The 22822-nt window shown below is 40.2% G+C and overlaps 1 protein-coding gene across 3 annotated transcripts in view; it reads left to right on the forward strand.

Moving 5' to 3' along the window:
• Nucleotides 1–22822, forward strand: part of KLHL29 (kelch like family member 29) — a 404084-nt gene that overhangs the window by 57777 nt on the left and 323485 nt on the right. For all 3 annotated transcript variants that reach the window (XM_074820138.1, XM_074820136.1, XM_074820137.1), the window contains exon 2: nt 9447–9553. The gene's annotated coding sequence lies outside the window, so the exon portion shown is untranslated. The remainder of the gene's footprint in view (nt 1–9446; nt 9554–22822) is intronic.

Below are 22822 nucleotides of genomic sequence, written 5' to 3' on the forward strand. Positions count from 1 at the left end.
TGGGATGGAGAGCTTATGCCTGGAAGGTACATCACCAGAGAGCTGGAGTTGTGGAGAAGGCTTTTGTACTAATCCTGACATCACTGTTAGGCCATGAGGAGAGAAGTGATGAAGTAAACGGCAGCATCCCTGGTGCTGGAGCATGATCATGCATACTGTATCATCAGCATATTCTCTATGCCAAGAAATGGGCGTGTGATAGTCTTATTCAGCACCTTTGATGACAGGCTGCAGGACACTGCCTGTGGCTGTAAGACAAATAATAGTAGTCTTCTCCATGGGTGCTATCTGACTTCTAAAAAATGAATACCTTTCTGACTCTGCTGGCTTAAGACACAAGCAAGCTCTTTGCTACCTATGTAGCTGCTGAACTTGCATGTGTTTTAGAGCTGTAAACAAGTGTGTCGAGGGAAGCACTGCAGTTCTTTACCTGGACTATTCATGTCTCTCCAGATACGGTCAAAGCATCACGAAGATGGTAGAAACTTAATGATGTGAAATGACTTGCTGTAATGCCTCATTCAAAGTAGTTGTGTGGAGACTGTCCACCAAGCTTATTGAGAAAGCTTGCTAGTTGGGAGGTGCTGGAGGTAGCATTTACGTGCCACCCACCAAGCATGCAACTGAAAACACGTGATTGTCAGGAAAATATGAATCCTCTAGGAAAATTCTTTCCCTCCACTCCTCATATGTAGGCATCAGGGCGATTGTAAGCAGTGCTGACTTCTTGAGGAGGTTAGCTGTCAGGCTACCCGCTGATGAAAGTTTCTCAGCACCATATGTAAAAAGCCTAAACCCTATGTTTTTCTATAACCTAATTCTTAAATTAAATCTAGCAGCTCAATTTTAACAGCATTATCTCACAATTGAATGAATTCTGTGATGGTCCTACATGCTAAAATCAACAATTTACATCAGGAGAACAAATTACTGCTGTGAAGGAATTGCTTCTTTTCCTCATTATTGTCATGGAATCAAAAGTTTGATTGACTGTAACCTGCTCACCTCCCACACTTCCTCTTCTGTCTTCTCTTGCTTTCTTCTCTTTCCTCTGAAAGGGATCTTTTGTAACTGATCTGTTTATTCTGCTGTTTCTTTGGGGATGACAAATTAAGCTACAGGTCTTTTTTTAGTGTTGTAATTGGGAGGTGGAGAGAGGAGATTAAGAGCTCCGTTATGCCAGTGTGCTGTTGGCAGTCAGCTTTAGAAATTTGGTTTGTTGCTTTGGAAAAGTGGCCAAGATCTGTGCCTCAAAGGTGTGAGGTTTTGACTCCTGTCATTCTAATATTGATTTGGTGTATAATAAATGGGAGTACTGATAAAGGATTGAGTAAGAGAAATATAATTAATGCCAATCAACATGAGCTTATAGAAAATAGATCCTGTCAAGCTAACCTGATATCTATTAAGTGTTTTTAATGTAATTGCAAGTTTGATATTTATGGCTTCTACAAGGCATTTGACTTGGTGACACCAATTTGATTAAGAAACTAGAACAAAATAATTTGATTTGGCATGTGTGAGGGATGGGAATTGAGCCTGCCCATCTTCAGCTGTTTACAGTTTGGTGTCCTACCCTAAACTAGTTGTCCTAGAAATCAATGGAGAGGAGGAGAGGGGGCTATTGCTCCACCCCTGAGCTGATGCCAGAGGAATGTAAGCTTGTAGAACAAAGCTGTTATGTTGCCTGTGTTGGTAATCTTTGTGTACATCCATAGGAGAACTTAAGGGAGGCTGTGCTAAATCTGGGTCTGACCATATTGCAGACATTCCCAGAATATTGTGATCTGGTTTGTCTGCACCTCAAGGAGGTTGATGAGATAGGGAGAGATGGTAGAAGAGTGATAATGGTGGCTAAGGAGTAGAAAGACATGCCTTCAGGCCACTGTGATTTCTTGCAATCATTCATTACCCTAACACAAGAGAAGAAAAGAATTGATTAGGTTTTCTACATGGGAAATTTTAAGAAAGGAAGAGTCTTCAGTCTGAAGAAAAATGTAGCAAGATTCATTGTCTAGAAATGAAAGCCAAGAAAATTCATAATAGGAGAAACAAATAGATTTTGACAGCAGGAATAATTAATCACTAAAACCTTTCACCAACACCCCCAAGGCATCACTAGAAATCTGGTAATCATGACAGAATTTTAATTTTTTTTTTCTTCCTGAACAAGGCAAGAAACTGAGTCCTGTGCCTTATAATATGCAAGAGAATTGGGCTAAGGTCAAAAAGGGACTGCTAGGATTATCTAGTCAGTAAATAGTGTGATGGTTCCTGTGAAGAGAATAGGGTTTACCCTTCACGGTCAACTTGTCAGTCCAAAATGAGTCAGAGAAAATGGAGACTGTATTTGGGGAATCAGGTATCTTCTGTCAGTCCCTCGATATGCAGAGGGTAATTCCTCTAGGTGAGACGCTCATAGCTTTGAAAACATTTTTGGGATGCAGTATGTTGCTAGCCATGCCACATCATAGCAATGTTATCACCTTGGCTGTATTTTTACCTTTCAGACTACTTTGGGCCTGAATGTTGCCTAAGGATGTTACCTTCTCTTGGGGTACGGCAGTGTTAGTTCAGATCGCAAGAGAAATGGTTGCTTTTGCCATTTTGAGTATAGGCTCTTCTTTCCAAGCTAATAATACCGTGCTCTCCCTTCCCATTTTTCAGCATGAGACCCAGCTGAATGAGCTTTTAGGTTTTCCCCTCATCACTACTGTCTCTGGTACATCGTGAACCAAGTGCAGTTCCTGTTCTCTGCTCAGACTGTCTTTGCATTGTACAAGGCTTCACGTAAGACAAAGAGGGACACAGAAGACTCTGCTAAGAGCCAGGTACTTACTTCTCCACTGCCCTGGCTCTTTTGCACAGCCCGTTCCTATCCTGCTGCTCTTCAGCTGCCTAATGGCATTCCTCACACACTACAAAAGGCATGATGTGGCTGTCTTCACATCACCTGCAGTTGGTTATGTTACCTGACTCCCTGATAGTCCCTGAGAGTCTTACTAGAAGAGTAGGACTTTCTATTAAAAACCATCTGCAAATGGCAAACCAACAGGTTTTGTTCTGTTTCTACTTTTTCTATTGACTTTTTTGACAAAAATCTGGAAAAGACCTTGAACCACAGAAAGCCAGTTCATGATGTCAAAGAAGTTGAGGTCTTTTCAGTCTCAGATGCTTCAATGCTTTGAATACTAGTCTCTCCAGCTGCTTTGGTGAAGCAATGGAGTTGGGAAGATATGTTAGTCAAGCTGTCCTAAAACTTTTCAGTTTTTTAATCCCAGTGCCTTCAAACCATTTCAGAAGAAGGTATCTTTGCTAGTCTTTGCTTCAGTAAAGAAATAAAAGACCTTTCAACACATATACTTGCCTATTACCTTCATTGAAACTCCAGCAAAGCCGGTGGAATTCAATGAATTGTGAAGAAGCTGACTCCACTTTAAGGAAATCTACCCCTTTTACTAGACTGTATGTATTTGTCTTCAAAGAAACCTCACTATTCGGGTGAACAGTTTTGAACTGAACACTGCAGATCCATTAGAACTCCGCATTCGTTTGAATAAGCAGTCTCTTCAGTGGTCTCTTTTTGCATGTGAGTATTTTGCATATCTCTTTTGAACTCCACACATCTCAGTAGCTTTCCTTGAGCTTTTTCTGGGAAATAAAAATTAAATAAACTTAGAATGAGTAAGAAATTCCTATTTGCATCATCACAGTCATCTGGTGGTGAGTCTTGCTACAGAATAACACAGAAATCAATGTTGTCTGGATAATACAATTCTATGTTTAACATGGTTTAGGGAAAGGATAGTGAAAATACATCCTTTGAGGATGAGCTCATAAAGTGTCTGTCTACATTTCCTTCTGGAGTCTTGTTCAGTTGGGCAGGTGTGTATGCTTTAGCTTCATTTAGAGTGTCAACTAAAGGCCATTTGAAGACATAGATGAGACTTGATAGGCTATTAACGCTGGATGTCTGATCTTCTAGGTCTGTAAACTCGTTACTAACCTGTGATCTCTGTACATCTTGCAGTGTTTTAAAAGTATTTTTTGAGAAGTGTCTGTAAATTATCTTGACAAACTTTGTCATAATTGCTCATTGCATTTGAGTTTGCAAAAATAGCTTTGTTTATGATCTGATATTTTTTAATGGCATATTTCACAGTTTCCATTTAAACTTTGAAGTGACATCTTTGTTTTTCCCATTTAAAGAGCAGCACAATCCAGATGCCTGTCAAGAGTTGTTGATGTAGCATTTTATGAGTAATCCTTCTGTTTGAGTTTTTTGTTTTGTCAGAAATGTTTGCCAAGCTCTTATAAAGCTCCCCATGAATATTATTGATGTATACTTCCTTTTAAAGAAGTGATTATCCATGCAGGGTTACAAACTGAACAGTCAGTTCTAAACCACAAATGTTTTCTCAAAAGTTACATAATGTCATAGGAGGAGTTAATTTGTTGATGTAAAGGAACAAGGGGGTACTGAGCTAAAATTATTTTCCCCTTCCCTTTCCCCAGTTTAACTCTTTGAAGCGGAGGTTAGTATTCAAGTTCGGGGAACTTTTGAAAAAGTATTACACAGAATAACCTCAGGGTTACTGTCACTCTGTCTAAATCTCTGATGAAGAGACGTTAATAGTTCCCAGCCTGCTTTGAGAGATGAGTGTGATTGCGAGAAACATTATGAGTAAAACATACCAAGTAATCTTAAGAATCCAGCAATTATCACTTCAGACCTGAAGCTGTTAGTACATCCAGTGATGCTCTCATTTGTTGCTGCTAAAAGATTTATATAGCTTGTACTTTATGCATGTGCAGACATCCTTATCTCTGGTCATTTTTCTCAGGTGATTCCTTAGTCTTGGTGTCTGCAGCTTAAATTGTTTTGGACCTTGATGAGGACCGGCAGTATTGCTGGGCTTTTTCCCAACATTTCGGAATCCTTTTGGCTTGAAAATGCTCTGGGGTCTGCAGACCTTGCAGTGTTTTAGCCTGCAAATTAGTAGTTGGCTGCTTGACAGTTGGGGAAAAGAGATCTGTAAATTCTGTAATAAATAATAGATTAGGGTCAACACACACAGTAGTGTTCTGTGGGCGTCATGGTGCAGAGCAGTCACTCCTTCCCATAAAGTCAAGTGGGGCTGTGAAAATGGATTCATCCTTTAGTTCCAGCCCCCTGTTTTTTTTTTTTCTATCCCAGCCTGCAACTCTTGGCTGCAGCTTCGCCCAACTTCAGAGCCTGCGTAGCTTCTCATGGGATCCATAATTACTCCCTTCTCAGACCACTTGCTCTGTTTCTGGCAACACTAGGACAACAGGTCACACCAGGCATTACAGAGATTTTCCTTGTAGAGCTGGAATAGTTCCAATCCAAATACACTAAAGATAACTGGGACAGCAGAGCAGTAGTCCCTAACTTGCGCAGCACTGGGAGCTTTGGGTATGTCAGTCTGTACTTAACTCCTGTGTCTGTACAGTTTTCTGGTTGTGCTAAGCTTGGCTGTTTGCAGGGTGAACGATTTTGATTTACCAGATACACTGCCTATAAGCACCCTTCTTTTACTGCTTATGAAACATCTATTTAGCCTATCTTACATTGGAGTCGTATTTTTTTTTTCCCCTTGTGACTTGCCTTATTTGCAAAGAGAGTGTGTTCCAGCTGTGCCTCTGAGTATTTCATTCCCTCTTTCAGCCTCTGCCCCAAGCTGTGGTGCCTGACGTGGGAGAGGTTATGTTTGAACTGCAGAGCAGCTTGTAAAGGGCATTTTTAAAGTACTCTGTGCTTCACATTTGATTTATAGCTTGTCTGCATGGGCAGGCTTTCATAGAATATTTTTGTGTTAAACTTTTTCTGATTAATTGACCTACAATAACTGTCTCCATGTCCTTGACTTTATTCTTCTTTTCCACCTATTTTTTCAACAAGCAAGATGATGTGGGCAGGTGCTGCAGGGTCGTTGCATCCTCACTGAGGTCCATGTTGTGCACCCCTACTACAGGCTGTTGGGTGATCTCTGCTTCGGGGGAGCTCTGGAACAGTCCCTCATTCCAGTACTGAGTTGCCAAATGTTGCTGCCTGATACCTTACTTTAGGTCAGGAGGGTACTGGTTAAATCTGCGTATGCTTCTCTCAGCCTGTGCAGCTCTTGGTGGATGAGCTGATCTGCTGTATTGCCCTGGGATACTTCATCTGTAACACAGAAGCTCTGAAACAGTGTCTTGCTGAATAAGAAAATTGTGGTTTTGACTTGACATCATATGAACTTATTCTCTTCCTCATCCTTTCTTGCCTTTTGGAAACCTCCTTTTCTAATTTACAACTTAAAGCTGAAACACGGTAAGCTTTCCATTAGCTGCTTGTGCTGTCACCATTATCTTATTGTTTGCTAGTGCAGGGTAACTCATTGTCCAACCTAGAACTGCTGAAGTTTGGGGGAATCCAATTGATATAGCTGCTTTCTCCAAAAGATCCATACTGGCTTCTCACTGACCAGGTTTTCTGAGCCAAAGACATTTCTGATTATTCTATCCCTTCATGAAGATGCCTATGTTGATGAGGTAGGTGAGCTGACGCCAACTTACACCATGTTTTGCCTGACCTCCTGATAAATGAGCTGCCTACTTCATCAAGCTTGCTACCACAGTGATGCAATACCTAAAGCAGATGCTTGGTTTCTATCAGGTTGCTTCAAGTAATTTAATTCAGAAGCTGAAGTACAGTATAGGATATGACCTGTCCATATTGAGGTTGTTAAGCTCCCAAAGGAGAGATGAGGCTGCTGCTGTAGGCTTCTGTACGGTACCTTCAACTTCATAAGTATCAATACATGGAATTGAAGCTTTACCTTTACAGATAGTACTATGATGAGAGATGGTAACTCTAGGTTTTGGTGTTCAGAGCTCCTTGCTGTGCTTCTACCTCTTCCAGTTTCAGTATTTTGTTCTAGCGGTTCAGAACCGCTTGGCAGGTGTTGCTCCCCTTGCTCCCTCTCAATTGCAACTGCAGTAAAGTTTTTGTAAGATCAAAATCCTTTCCTATAAACAGCCAAGATTTTCTAAAGTGGGGGAAGAAAAACCCACCCAAATACTAGTAAATAATGTGAATTGCAATATGTTAAGCAGTAAAGACCATTAATCCTGTCTTTGTTTTGCCCCAAGTAATAATTTTGACTCTTCTTTGGGACTGCATGTCCAGGAGCAAGCAAACAGATTTCGAACTTAAGCCTGCCTTTGTGTACCACTTTCATGGTGACGGGTTATTGCTTTTCTTGCTCCTTTTCTCCTTCTGATCCTTCTTTCTTCAGATGTCCTGTATCCAGCTGCGAGGTCTGTTTTGCCTTTCCCTATGGCACTGCCATCTAGAGTCTGCAATACACTTTGTAAATATTCTTCATGTCTTTGATTATTGAGGTGAGAAAGAAGGTTTCCTTCATGTAAAATTGTCATTGTTTTTTCAGGCTTCTTCTCTATCAGAAACCCGTTTTATTTTTTTACTACTGTCAAAGGCTCTTCTGTTCTGTGAAGTCCTGGAACAAGAGTCCTGAGATGGCTTTGAAAAGTAGATGTTTACCCTAAGGAGATCTTCCAGAGCAGCTCTGGCCTAGTGTTGCCCTTGGAGATGATGGGGTAACTATGATATGATGAGTCACTATGCAAAGGAGAAATTACTCCCTTGAGTTTTTTTTTCTTTCCTTTCCATGAACTGCTTCATGAAAACAGTGTTCTTTCTGACAAACAAAAAGTGAAACAAAAAAAAAATCCATTTTTGTTTGAGCTTTTTCAGGTGTTCCATGCTAAATTCTTTAGTCATGTTGTGAAAGTCAAAAATACTCAGTTGAAATGTATCAACAACACATTTGAGAAGTGTTAAATAGATAAATAAGTAGACCAACTATTTGAAAAGCTTTAAGTCCAAAATAAGTCTAACCCTGTAAACAAAGCAGGTTAAGGAGGAGGATGGAGCTCTATATGACGGGGGATAACTGTTTGCTTTGAGATTAATTTTGGGATGTCAGCTGGCCCTAATCCTATCCCTTTAAACTTTTTTTCATAGTAGTCTGATCTTTGTTTTTTAATTCCTCTGTGTGATGGCATCTCTTGCCTTGCAGCCAGCTCTCATTACAGATCGTTCATTGCAGCATAAACCATTTGGTCAGCCAGTCAAGCCAAAGTTGCTATATGCTTAATTTACAGAAATATAGTAAGAATTTACCAGTTTTATTAAACTCTCTCAAAGGAATAGAGCGTGACCCAGTGGAGCTCACTGCTTGACTGATCCACCAAGTGACCTTGGTTAAGTCATTTAGTTCTTCCATGTGATTGTTTCCTGTTCCTTTACCATCCTCACCTTCACCACCACACTTTGGACTGCAAGCTCTTCAGCACTGAGCCAGTTTTAGGCTTTCACAAGGGAAATTACTTGGTCAGGCTATTTAAACATAGCAGAAGTCACACAAATATTCTGTAATAACGTGCTAGCAGGGTAGGGAGATATGTTCCAAGGACATGGTTTGCATGGTAAACTTCCTACAACTTGCAGGTAGGATTAGTGAGGTGTTACTCTAGCACCTCAAAATCATTATAATTACACAAAACAAAGCTTCTATAAAATAGAAAAGCTTAAGATGAGGTAATGGGAGGGAAGCCGTTATTGCATTGTTCAAGGGAAGTTCAATGTAAACTTCAAATTAGTTTGTGTCAACTCAATTACTTGCATGCAGCTCTTGTCATTGTAAGAATCCCCTCTGTAGAAACTGAAACTCCAGTGCTAAAAATGTGAAATCAATAGGTACTGTTATATCCACTTTAAAAAAATTGTATTGATTTGTAGATAATGACAGCAGTTCATTCTTGCAGGATTACATGCCACTTCCTGTCATAAAGATTACTTCAGTGTATATTACATCTGAGATGGAGAACATAGGTATAAAACTGCTTTGCTTTAATGAATAGTCGTTTTACTCTGGGCATTAAAATAAGATATATTTCTTTAAATTTATCTCTAGGGATTATTTTCATTTCACGGGCAAACCCTGTGTTACCAAAGACTGTAGAATGCTATTAAACTTTTAAATAATCTTAGATTGCCTTGTTTTTGTAAGTGCTTGAACTCGTCTTCTCTTTGATAGCAAGTAATTAAGCAAAATATCGTGCTCTTCCTGGTCTCCTCCACATCCCTGATTAGAGGGTTAACACCGTGTTATCTTGGGTATTAGATCTTCTTTGCTAAACCCTAAGTATCTACCAGCATCTAACTCTCTGTGCTTCGTAACAAATTTCTGTCACCTTCAGGGGATTAAATTCTTCATGCCGATCATGGTGGCATGTAACATCTCCCATTGTGCAGCTATTTTTTTTCTTATGCTGTGGCTCATTTGAAGCCGATTCTTATTAAGCACAGGTGACTTCATCTTCATGTATTAAAAATAACTCTTTTCAACTCTTTCTAGGTAATCTGGCTTCCCAGAAACCTCCTGCTAAATGCAAGGGTTTGCTGTCCTGTTTACTGACTGTTACACCTGAGGCTGATTTTGATACAGATTCTGGATATCGTGGGGTAAGTGTGCAGGTATCTGTTCTTTTTGTAGTTTGTTTTTCTCTCTTATTTGCTTACATGAATGCAATTTGGGCTGTGCTTTCTCTTTCAGTGACTGCAGCAAGTCCCTATTGGAGCATGTGCAACTGAGCATCTGTGTTAAAATAGAAATATAATGTAGTAGGATGAATGCTAATGCTGTAAACTTGATCAGGAGTATTTGAATTTGGTGGTATAGCTCCAAGAGGGAGCCAAGTTTCTATGTGTGCAGACTCATAGGCCTATATCTTATAAAAATGTAAAAAGCTGTAAGACATTTGGGTGTAGCAAACATTTTGACTTTCAAGCTTACAAATGTGGATGTATTTTTATATTACAAATGAAACGTTCTTCATAATGTACATAGTTATAAATATCTGTGAAATTTGCAAGATCAGGTTTAAATATTTGGAGAAGGGAGATTAAAGGTTACTTAGTTTCTTGGGGGCACAGTGAAGGGGAAAGAATGAACTGATTCCCTCTCTTATCCAATTCCACTATGTGCATCAGAGTAGAAACTTAAAATACTTGACTTCATTGCTGAATGACTCTTGTGGGATTTTTCACCTCCCAGCTACTGGAAGAAAGTATAATTTAGTGGACACAGATTTGGTTTTTCTTTTTTTGCCTCTTCCTTAGTCTTGATCCTCTGCTTCACCTTCTCTTTCAATGTGCTATTTTTTTACTCACCCCTTTCCTAGCTTATTTTTGCAATCCTCTCTTGTGTTTTTCCTTCATGTAGCTAATCCTGACCCTCGATGCTGTTTGATATCTTTCTTGGCCTCCTTTGACCAGCTTTCTGGCTTCTCCCAACCAGAGATGTAGGTTTGTGGGATAATTCAGGCTGGAAGGCACCTGTGGATATCACCTAGTCCAACCTCCTGCTCAGAGCAAGGTCACTTAGAGCGGGTTGCATAGGGCCATATCCAGTTGGGTTTGGAATATCTCCAAGGGTGCAGACTCCGAAACTGTGTTGAACCCCTGTTGCCATGTTTCACCACCTCATGAAGGGTATTTTCCTCATCTATAATCTTGAGTTTCCGTTGTTGCAGCTTCCTTTTTCTTGTCATATCTCTGCGCCTTTCCAAGAATAGGCTCACTCTCTTCTTTGCACCTTCCCTTCGGGGAATTGGAAAACATAGGAGCTCAGCCTATGTTTGAGACACCAATATCCTCCACTGGACTTGTTCCAGTGTGTAGAAGTCTTGATCTGGAGGGCTCACAAATCCTGCATGAAGGGGAAGGATCGCTTCCTGGACCTGCTGGCTGTGTTCTTGCTAACACAGCCCAGGATGGATGTACTTGGCCTTTGTTGCAAGGGCATATTGCTGGCTCAAGTTCTACTTGCTGTCTGCCAAGATCACAAAGTCCTATTTTTTTTTCCCTATTTTTAATCTGTTTAATCTTTCTCACACACTATTGTGCAATCCTTACTTTCAGTGTTTGGTGTTCATTCCCAGGATTCCTTACTGAACACCCTGCTATCTCCAGTGCATCTTGACCGTAATATTTCTGGCTTCCTCCACCCATAAATGAGTTTGAACTACACTTTGGAAACAGTGAAAACCCATTTCCAAGTATTTCACTCCTGGAAATGAGCATATATCCCTGAGCAACTAGCTTAAAGCTTTCAATATAGCTTTGATAATTTAAAAATCTTTTTCAATTCCTATCATTAGTATGTTCATGGCAAAGCAGAAAATTGTGTGTATGCTTGGGTGTGTACAAGTGTGTATGGGAGAGTGTATTTAATCCCTTTTTTCTGTGCTGCCAGTATATAGTCATAAATAGTGTGTATAATAATACATATATGAAACTGTTGCTGAAAATTGAGTTTGAATTATGAATAAGGCTTTTACTATATATTCCTTCTTTATGTTTGTCCCTGCATGTGTGTGTAATGCTGCCAATTGCAGATACCAACAACTGTAACTGTAGTTGTAGTTAAATCAAATGTTCTCCAATCTTTTCTTTAGTAGCCCTCATGATGATACTATATCTGTGTTTCCTATATTTTAATAGAGCGTGTATATTGGGAGATATGCCAGAAAATGGACACTCAGGAATACAGTCTCAGCCTTAACTTTACACACTGATCAGATGATCCTGGGGAAGGGAGACATGCTCCTGTACTTCTGTGAGCTTTGACTGGTTCACTTGTAAGTGGCCTTAGGGGGAGGACCAAGAGGACATCAGTAGTTCAGTGCTCAGAACATAATAGTTTGCCCAGGGTGTCTGGAGCTCATGTGCAAGTTCCTTGATTTATATCTACAAAGGAGGGGACCAGAAGAAACCATTGAGGGGACAAGTGGAGCAGAGAGGGTTAAACATACTGAATCAAGAGAAAACAAGTTGAGCAGAAAATAAGAGAAGTGGAAAGTAAAAGAAAAGGTACAGAAATGAGGATGAAGTATTTAACTTGCAACAAGGTGTTTTGGTTTTAGTTCAGAGAAATGTTGTCCAACTCATGAAGAAGTAGTTATAGCAGAACAACTCATGCAGTGATGACTGACAGTTTAATTCACTTTCTGTGGTGGGGAATGTCTAGCAAATCTGGCTTGTGATAAGTTGCAGCATTGCCTAGTCACATCAACATGAAATGCTGAGGATAGTCTTAGGCTGAATATCAAATTATTACAAAGTTATTCTGTTAGGCTGTGGTATGCCTGTGGGTGTTTCTGCCACCATGGCTGTGAACTGGTTGTAACAAAAGAAGGAAAAAAAAATTAATCTGGAAATGAGAAGCCAGTTGTGTCCATGCTTCCTCCTGAAGGCTTCTTGTATTTGTGAGAAGTTGTTTGAAAGGGGCTTGAAATCCAGGATGGACTTTGTCTCCTGGGAATGGGCTGCATGTAGGAGTTGTGCACTTGCCTGTTTTACCCGGTTTTGGATATTCCGAGCTCAGCTGTTCCCCTTAAAAGGCCTTTCGACTCACTTAGTTTTTCTGAAGGATATAAAAAGTATTTATGCATGTTGACTGTAGCCCTGTATATCCTGACAGTCATGTGTGGTTGCAGTTTTTGTATTCCAACTGAGGAAGTACTTAACCCTATTTTTTTCTGGTTCAAACTGAGTTAGTTTTCACCATATGCAGCACCTCTTATGAAAGTGCGGGTGGGGGGGAGGAATTTTAAATGAAGTTGAGAGCTGTTTCTGCGATGCAGTTATTTTAATAACTGTGGGTCTCTCTGCACAGCAGACTGATTGCTTTTTGGAGTATTTCTTAGGAGGAATGAGGGTATGTAAACACAAAGCGAGACCTCAAATGACCACATGCGTTTAGGAGCTGGAACAGAATGATTGCGTTTTGCTTTTCATTTTTGTAGTTTTTAGGTGGGCGAAAGCAAAGATTTGGGTTTGTTCCATTTTATCCTTTTCAAGAAAAAGAGCAAGTCAAATGAAGTAGAAAAAGCTGGTCACAAGTCCAGGGTCACACTTCTTATATGAATTTGTGATAAGCTTTAGGATACAGCAGACAAACCAAGGAATAAGATCACTTGTCTTTAGTATGATATTCCTAGAACAATTCAGTTTGGGAAAGACCTTGGGAGGTCATCTCGTCCAACCTCTTGCTCAAAGCAGGCCAACTGCAGAGGCAGAGCAGGTTGTTCCGGGCTGTGTCCACGTCTAGGCAGGTCTTTTAGTACCTCTGAGGACGGAGGCTCTGCAGCCTCCCCAAGCACCCGTTCTGCTGGTTAAGCACCCGCTCTGAATTTTTCTTCCTAATCTTTTCCCTTGTTGCAGTTTGTCCCTGTTGCTTCTCTTACTGTGTGCCCTGGGAAGAGTCTGGCTCATCGTGTTTATAAAGAGCGCAGATCAATGTTTGTCAAGCATCTACACATCAGGCAGTGTTTTTTGTGTTTGAGTCCATTTAACAGCGTCTGTGTTGGGGTTTTTTTTAACAGGGCCCTGATCTTGCTGTGCTGTTACGTCAGGGAACAAGGATGGAGTGAGGCACAGGCAACGTTCATACTAACATCTCTATGGGCATCAACACAAAAATAACTATGTTCCTTTCTGCCTATAGATACTACATGTCAGGTGGGCCTGGATTTACTCACAGAGCTCAGAGTTGGATATGCTTCCTGCTCATATCTCTGCCACAGCTGCCTTTGTAATAGTTGTGTCTCAGCTTCCATGCCGTTAAAATGGAGATTATGTGCTCTTATTCACGAGAGTGCTGCAAGTCCTCTGGTAACTGTTAAATGCTTTTAGTTCCTTGGGAGAAAACTGCTATAAAAAAGGAAAAAAATATATTTTTATAATATAAACGACATATGTAGTTATACAGGGTTACGTTAACTCCATGCTCTTTGTAGGTTGCCTTTAAACCAATGTATGCTTTTGTAGTGCATTGTGTTCCCATAAAAATTAGATGCTTTTATCCAAATTACTTGTTGGAAATTGAAGGAGACATACACAAGGATTACTAGGATGGCCTCATTTTTCATGTTCAAGATTTGGAAGTAGAAACAAAGCTTAGAAACTTGAGATTCTTTAAAAAATTAAGTCCTTCCGTAGAAGCAGTTAAGTATTCTTTTTGTCAGCTTTAATAATAATGAGTTTTTGGTGCCAGGATGAGTGATAATTGCAAATGGCAAAAAGTCATCAGAATGTTGTTACTCAGATTGCAGATTTTATTAATCGTAAAAGAAATTATTCACCTAGAAAGGCTGTCTTATAAGTGCTCATTTACATGAAGACTTGCTGCCTAATTTATTTTGTTTAAAAAAAAAACCCCACAAAAAAACACAACCAGAAAAAATCACAAACTTTGCCCTGTCCTTCGAAACCTTGATTATTTTGTCCTTCCCATTCAGTTTGCTTATGTCATCTCTACTCCTGCTTATCAGTGAGACCAATCTTATTTTTGCCCCTTCTCTCTCGTAAATGTATCTGTTGCTTCTTGGATTTATTTCATCAGCTGAATACTGTGCATCTCCCCTGCACGCACTTCCTCAACAATTAAAAGGGATGTTTATCTCTTATGAATGACTTCTTAGGTAGATTAGTGGTTTGGCCCTTTACATGTTTGTGATCTCATGAGGTGTTGGGATTTGCAGATGTAAATGAAACTTTGATCTATTTTCTCCCATTTCTTCTATGTTGTTTTCAACATGAGTCTTCCTTAAGTAAAGAAATTGGGCACATCCTTCACTGTAGGAATACAGTTAGTCAATGAGCCTGCCCTGTGGGCTTAAAATGGGGTACATACTTTAGTATCTCTTGAATTAGGGTGTTGTATGGTAAACTCTTCAGGGTATGGGTACAGCCTTTACATGTTCCTGCTAGAGAATACGTACAGAGAGCATTGCTACAGTATGAATATTCAGCAACTGCTTGTCCCTTACTCCTTATGCTGAAATAGTAATACAGCAGTGATTTCTGCACCTAATCTTGTCGAGATCAGGTGTAATCCTAGTGACAATATCCTGCACACACCCAGGCCCTTTTTGAAGGATCATGCCTTTCTGGACCATGCTGAACACCAGTTAGTCTCAGTAATGCAGCTGGATCTGTAGCTGTTGTTGCTAAAATGGTGATGTGCTTCCATGTGGAGGGTGAAGAGCATGGGCTCTGCTCCTGGCTGTGTGCCACCAGGTCACCATTTTAGCCTGCAGAAGGGACATCAGCTCCAAGGGTGGAATAAAGCTCTCATTCATCATAGCAAAAGTAATTTCAGACACGCGGATAGAGAAGTACTTTACTATAATGCCCATTGTGACAGAGGTCTCTTTGAACTTTGCTGGTACCAAATTGAGATCCTTCAGCTGGCATTTTCATCACTCGGGCCTTTTCAGGATCAGATTGCAGGTGACTCGGTGGCAAAACTGCTTTAAAAGTGCAGGATGCCTGTGCTCTACCATGCTCTGAGCTCTGGCAATTGATGTTGCAGACTTCTGAGTGTTTTTTCTAAACTAATATTTAAAGTATGCCCCACCAATTCTGGTCTTAAAGTTGGTTGTTGACACTATAATATATTTCAACACAAAATTATGCAGGCTAAAGTGAAGATTGCTGTGGTACTGGAGCAGATTCTTCAGTTTCATGTGTATTTGAAAGCTGAGAAAGTTTCTGCTGAAGTTGGATGACACAGGCTTGTTGAATTGTTCGTGAACGAAAAGATTGCTCTTGGATGGAATTAATTTGCAGTATCTCATTTACCATCTTAGTTTTATCATGAATTTCCCCTACTCGGCAGCCTGAAATGCCAAGTGAAAAAGTGTTTCAGTGAGAGATAATATAATATATTAAGAAAATGTTATTGATCACAGTATGCTTTTACTGGAAGATGACTTTTTCTGACCGGAACACAAGGGACTTTGCCTTGTTATAGTAGGAAAATGTATTGTAATATGCAAACATGATTATTGTTAAGGTCACAGCAACTTTGTTTTTACATTCCACTTCCTCTGGAAGCGAGCTTCTCCACAGCTAACCACTGTCAGCTGGGATACAGTAAGAACAATTTCAGTTTAAACTAAAAAAAAAGGTTATAGCATGGGTTTTGTTTTATGAAGAAGGAAATGAATGCTGTTTTCCATGTCACCAAAGGTCAGAACTTGTAATTCGATAGCCATTACTGTAAGCATTTTGTTATGATGATGGACTGCATTGTGGTGGTTCTTTGTCAGAATAAGTTTACAGACATTTTCTCATCATATGTGTATTTTATGTGTATGTCATAGACAGAAAATGTTGCATACTTTGTTGTAGAGTGGCTTCCACACACAACGGCTATGAGGCACTTAATTTTCCCACCTAATGTGGGAAGATTAGCCAAGTGGAAGAGTCTGTTGCTCACAGAGAGCTTATGTGGGTATATAGACATCATTACTTTGTAAAGCATGAGGATGTAAATTTGTGATGGGATGCCCAGTGCAGGCAACTTAAAACAAGGACACTTTTAAGCATGTTTTGATTTAAAGAGGGCTCCCATTGCATAAACAGTAGCTCAAAGCCATTAAGGTCCTGCTTGCAGTGAGATTGCTTTCTGCAGAAGGGGTTCAAAATTTCCCCTCAAGAGTAAGCATGTCATTAAGATAATACTTCTTAAAGGTATTTCAAGCTATTTCTAATAAAACACCCAAAACACATTCTGCAAAACTTAACTCTTTAGCAAATCTTATCTCTGTGTGATTTAGGTTATAGTATTATGAGCCATGTTAATTTAGACTGGAAACACAAACTCATTTGGAATAAATCAGTGAGGGTTGCTCTGCAAATCCTAGAATCATGGAATGGTTTGGGTTGGAAGGGACCTTAAGGATCATCTAGTTCCAACCCCCCTGCCATGGGCAGGGACACCTTCCACTAGACCAGGTTGCTCAAAGCTCTGTCCAACCTGGCCTTGAACACTTCCAGGGAGGGGACATCCCCAGCTTCTCTGGGCAGCCTGTTCCAGTGTCTCACCACCCTCACAGGGAAGAATTTCTTCCTTAGATCTAATCTAGATCTACCCTCTTTTAGTTTAAGACTGTTACCCCTCATCCTGTCACTACACTCTGATAGTCCCTTCCCATCTTTCCTGTAGGCCCCCTTTAAGTACTCAAAAGCTGCTGTAGGGTGTCCCTGGAGACTTTTCTTCTGCAGGCTGAACAACCCCAACTCTCTCAGCCTGTCCTCATAAGGGAGGTACTCAGCCCCCTGATCATCTTCGTGGCCTCCTCTGGCCCTGCTTGAGCAGATCCGTGTTTGTTTATATTGGGGGCCCCAGAGCTTAATGCAGTACTCCAGGTGGGGTCTCATGAGAGCAGAGTAGAGGGGGAGAATCACTTCCCTTGACCTGCTGGCCATGCTTCTCTTGATGCAGCCCAGGATATGATTGGCTTTCTGGGCTGTGAGTTCATGTTGCTGGTTCGTAGTCAATTTTCCATCCACTACTACTCCCAAGTCCTTCTCAGGGCTGCTCTCAGTCCACTCATCACCCAGCCTGTATTTATGCTTTGGATTGCCTCAGCCCATGTGCAGGACCTTGCACTTGGCCTTGTTGATCTTCATGAGGTTTGCCCAAGCCCACCTCTCCAGCCCGTCAAGGTCTCTCTGAATGGCACATCCCTTCTCTGCAGCGTGTCTACTGCACCACACAGCTTGGTGTCGTCAGCAAATGTGCTTGAGGGTGCACTTGATCCCGCTGTCAATGTCACCAACAAAGATGTTAATCAGCGCCAGTCCCAACACTGACTCATGAGGAACATCACTTGTCACTGCTTTCCACTTGGACATTGAGCTGTTGACCACAACTCTTTGAGTGCGACCATCCAACCAATTCCTTATCCACCGAGTGGTCCATCCATCTAACCCATGTTTTTTCAATTTAGAGACAAGGGGAACAATTTAGAGATGTGTGTGACAAAGTCAAATGCTTTGCACAAATTCAGGTAGAACAATGTATTTTCTGTGTTTGTTTTCCTTTGTCCTGCTCCACTTCCAACACATGCCTCCAGCAGTTTTCTCTGCTTTTGTTGCAATAAGTCTCCACTTCAGTGAATTTGGAGATACAGACCTGACTGCAGAAATTCATCTGTGGTACAGTAGTGGGTTACTAAGCTGCTGAAGCTTTTCACATAGCAAAATAATTTCGTCACTGCAACCAACCTTTTTCTGCCCAGGCAAAGCGGTGTTGCTAAAATTGTTGTCAATTGTTGTTAAATCCTGAAGTTTAATTATATTTCTTTGCTGCTTTTTCTAATTCAGTTTAGGCAGTGAGAAGTTGTTGGTATAAATTGAGGGACCAGATCTTAGTTGTGTCCCTGGTCCCTTTTTGCAGACTCTTCTTCTAGCACATTGATAGACATGTGTAGGAGAGAGACCATGTGTTAAAGCAAGCAGTTAATACTAAGAATTGAAAGGTGTAGATTCTGGCTTTTAAGGGACTAAAACCCAAACCAAAACCAAGTCCCTAGATTTTCCCCCTGACCTCTTGAGCTGCAAGAATTTGGTATGGTTTATTTAGCACAGTAAATGCGACTTGAAGTGCAAGCATAGCAAAGTTTACAAAGGAATATTGTTGGACTTCCTGCAAGAGTAAACCTGTTGTTTGTACTTAGGATGTTTAAAAATATTCTGAAAGCCTCTCTTTTTCCGCTATTGCTTAAAGAGGGGGAGAGTTACTACCATTGGTTTACTTTTTAGTCCCCATGGGACCTTAGTTTAAGGCAACTTGGCTTGCAGGATCAACTCAGCTAGTGTGGATGTCAACCCTGTGGGACTTGTGCTCCTAAATATGCTTTATGTTGCTGCATGTTTTCCTACCACTTGGCAGGAAAACGATGCTCAGCCTTTGTAATTCTCTTCGTCTTCCCAGGATGTGCCAGAGCTCGCCCCGCTCACAAAGCATCTCTTGTGTGGGCATGAGTTTCCAAAATGTAGTGGCAGTTTGGGACGGCTGGTAATGTCTCCCTGTCAGCTGTGTTCAGTAAGAATAGGTAGAATTTCAACACATGTTGTTTCAAAACAACTCTTATCATCACAGCTGTTCAGCATTTCCTCGCAACCTTTTGTGACTAGGTCTCCAGAATGCTGTTTAAAATACCAGTCGAATCAGCTAAATCTGGCCAGCCCTGTGGATGAACTTTAGTATTTGGTTTGATGTGCCTGAAAAGATGAATTATTTAAACATAAATCAATTTAGTTTTCATGTGCCCTATCCTCATGAACTGAAAGATGAGGGGAAGGGAAGAGGAAAAAAAGAAACCCTGTGGGAGAACAGTTTGTGCTGCTTAAATCACAGCTAAGTTGTTTTATTTGGTTTTGAAATGGTTCTTGGTGGGCACTGTAAACACATAGAAGGTAAAAACGAAAGATACTGCGTTTTGCACTGAGTGTGAAAATTCAGTGCGAAGCAGAGAAGATGACAATCTAGAAAATATCTTTGTACACTTGTAGAAGAGTTTGATATAACGACACGAAACATTTCTTAATCTATGTGTCTAACTGTAATGCAGTAAAGAATAACATCTTTGCTTAGGAGTATGTGAACAAAAACATTTATGCTGAATGTTTATGGGGACACAAAGAGGCAGTTCTTGAACAGTGCAAAAGACTTTCTAATTTTTTCCTGCTTATAGTTTTTTTTTTAAAAAGCCTTTTGCACAGATGAGATAAATTGAAAGATGCAGAATATTACATCTTTGATGACGGTGGGCTTGTAGTAGGAAGATCACAGCCAAATTTGAATCTTCCCTTGCTCAGCTGTAAGCCTGCTCGTGAGTTGCTTTACATCCTTGTGAAAGGCAACTCTACACAGCCTGGATTTGAATAATAGAGCTGCCATTAACGTCCAACGTAAAAAAGATGATTGGTTGTATGTTTGATTTATGGGAAGCCAGAAGTGGTGAAGTATACGGTACACGAGGGGATATTTATGCCGCTAATGCTTAAAACACAACCGAATGTTCTGTGCACTGTAGATGCTTTCAAATGGCAAAAACAAAGGTGCGTATAGCAGTAAATCCGGTTATTCTGATAGTTGAATGGCCCTAGATCAGGATCTGACTGTGCAGTCTCTTCAACATGCAGAGCAAGTCTGGTAAGCCCTGGTTTAGTTACTGCCTGTTACAGGATTATCAGCTTTGAATCAAAGAAAATAATTTGAGATATGTTAGGATTTAGGGTATATTGTTTCATCTTCATCAGTTTCTAATGCAAGAATTGTTTTTTCCAATTTATGTGCAAATAGGCTTCCAAAATCTGTTGCTGTGAACTGAGATTTTGTCAGAATTTTTTTCTTCATCGAATTACTCCTGTTCTGCTAATAACTGTCAAATTGCACCTCAACTCAGCATTTTCTTGATTTATCTTGCCTGCAGTAGCTAACAGTAGCTCTCTGAGGTGTATCACTTGGCTGCTTTGCAAACAGGGTGTTCTTAAGGTACTCAGCTGTGCATTTAGGTTTTTCAAAATGTTACAGCAATTATTTGATTTTTAGAAGAATTATTCATTGTCAAGTCAAACTGGATGAATTTTTCAAAAATATAGAGGGCTTTTCCTCAGATGTTCATAAGCTGAGCAGACATTCTGCATTCATCATTCTGCAGTATTGAAAACATATGTTAGTTCTATGTTTTTAGTCTTTTTTTTTTTCCTCAAACAAAATATTGGTCTGATCTTTCTGCTGAATAATGCCTTTTTCTGCTCTATTTGCACAAATCCACCCCTTTGCATGTTTCTCCAGCAAAATACTTTGCAGGGAGGGGGTTATTGGAGAGCCCTTAGTTTGGGGCTGGTTAGTAGCTCCCATCATTTAATGATGTTAGTGATGGTTTCTTCTGGCCACTTCCTTTCTGAGGCAGAAAGGTGTTATTAATTAAAGAGTGTTTACTGACCTTGAGGTGAATTTTGTCTCATACAAAAAGTTTACCTGTATTCCCTAAAATACCATTTTTTAAACCATTTTCTACATTTGAAGCAATTTGTTTCTCTCAACCCACTGTTTGGGGAAAACAACTACAGGAAAAAAAACCCAAACTTGTTTGGCTACTAAACCTCTTCAAGCAAAGCATATACTAGCCCATCTTAACTTGCTAAAGAATTTACTGTTTTGAAAGAAGGGGTTTAATATTAAGAAAACATAGATGAATACCTGTCTCAGTGTGCTGTGTAGACTTGAACCAACAAGATCGATGCATCCAAATTATAGAAGCTTTATCTAGTGTGAATGAGATGCTACTTAACGTTTTCAGGTAAAAGAAATCAACAACTATTAATTTGGCAGAATTATTTATTTCTTACTGATGATATTTTCAGTGTATCTAATCAGAGCACTCATGAATAGAAATGAAACAATTTAAATAGAAGCAGTGTACATTGTATGATCTTGTTTTCTCAAACTGTTCCATAATGCAGTGAATAAATTTATCTGTTCTACTGAAAAGACTTCTGCAGAAATCATACACAGTGCTTTCACCTCTATTATTTAATATGACTGTTTTATAACTCTTGGAAGATGGTTATTTCTGCTTCTGCTACAGGCATCTGGAAAAAATGTTCATTTTGGGCGGGAACAGAAGGGAAAAGTAGTCTTACAGAGTCTGAAAATGCAGACAGATGCACCAGGAGCACTTGACTGAAAGGCGTGCTAGAAAATGATGAAATGGTCTTATTCCACACCACTCCCCAACCCCTTGAATAGCAAGGTCCAGATTTACAGAAGGTAAGTTAATGCGTGTAAACAGGTTGGTCTGAATTAACATTTGAGCTCCCTGGAGGCCCATGAGGAAATGTAGCTGAGCAGAGCGAATGCTCATGAAATCACATGGTGGCACTTGAGTTATACACTGAATCATTGGATACATTTGGGACGCTGTGGGAGAGAGGCAGGTTTTGGGTGGCCTCACCACTAAACAACTGTTGACTGTCCATCAGGCTGGTGAGGAAACCGATGGGCTTTGTGGAGGTCTGCATTCTGCTTGAGATGTTCTAGTACAGAGTGTGCAGTTTGGGATGGTGGTGGCCGAGGGTGACAGCAATGAATTTTGCAGTTGTTGCTGATGGAGAGCACTCTGTCATAAGTCAGCTAGGGAATCTGACCACATGATGCTGTGGTCTGCACTGCTTAAAATGTCTTTTTTGGTAGAGTTTTCCATCCCAAATTCAAATCTGTTTTTTAAAAGATAGCAATTCTTCCCCCCCCGGGGAGGATTCTTTTACACACTCCAGATTGAGTATTTTATATGAGGAGCTTTACTTGTCCTTAGTAACTAAGAAAATAAATAGATCATATAGCTGAATCTCAACCTGCTGGAAACAAACCAGGAGATTAAGGCATTGTCTTATTCTTCCTACTGAAAGGATGCAGATACTAGATGCCATCATCATTTCTGTTATAGTGCCTTTTAAAGGTGTGACTCCACTGTGTTCAGGCAGGTTAACAAAATCTCCTAACCCAAACCCACTGTTCTAATAGGTTTTAGATTGCAGTAGTTAATTAGTAGGTACCAGAATACAAATGCTTGCTTCTCCTGACTAAAGCCCTCCTAGGACCCTTCAGTGTAAGCCATGGCATACATTTCACTTTTCCATTCTTTTTAACTCTCCTAATCCTTGGGAATGGGTTGTAGATAGAGCAAGTGAAACTGGGTGCTCTGTTTATGGTCTATCCTTTTTTTCTTTTTTTTTCTTTTTGCTTGAGGAATTTTAATCCCAAAACGAATGCCAGCATTTACATGCTCTTAAAAACCCTACTGGCAACCATCACCTCTTAATCTTTTTACATTTCTTGTGATTAGCAGTGCTTTCTAATCCTAACAC

This window comes from Strix aluco, chromosome 3 (genome assembly GCF_031877795.1).
Source record: "Strix aluco isolate bStrAlu1 chromosome 3, bStrAlu1.hap1, whole genome shotgun sequence".
NCBI lineage: Eukaryota > Metazoa > Chordata > Aves > Strigiformes > Strigidae > Strix > Strix aluco.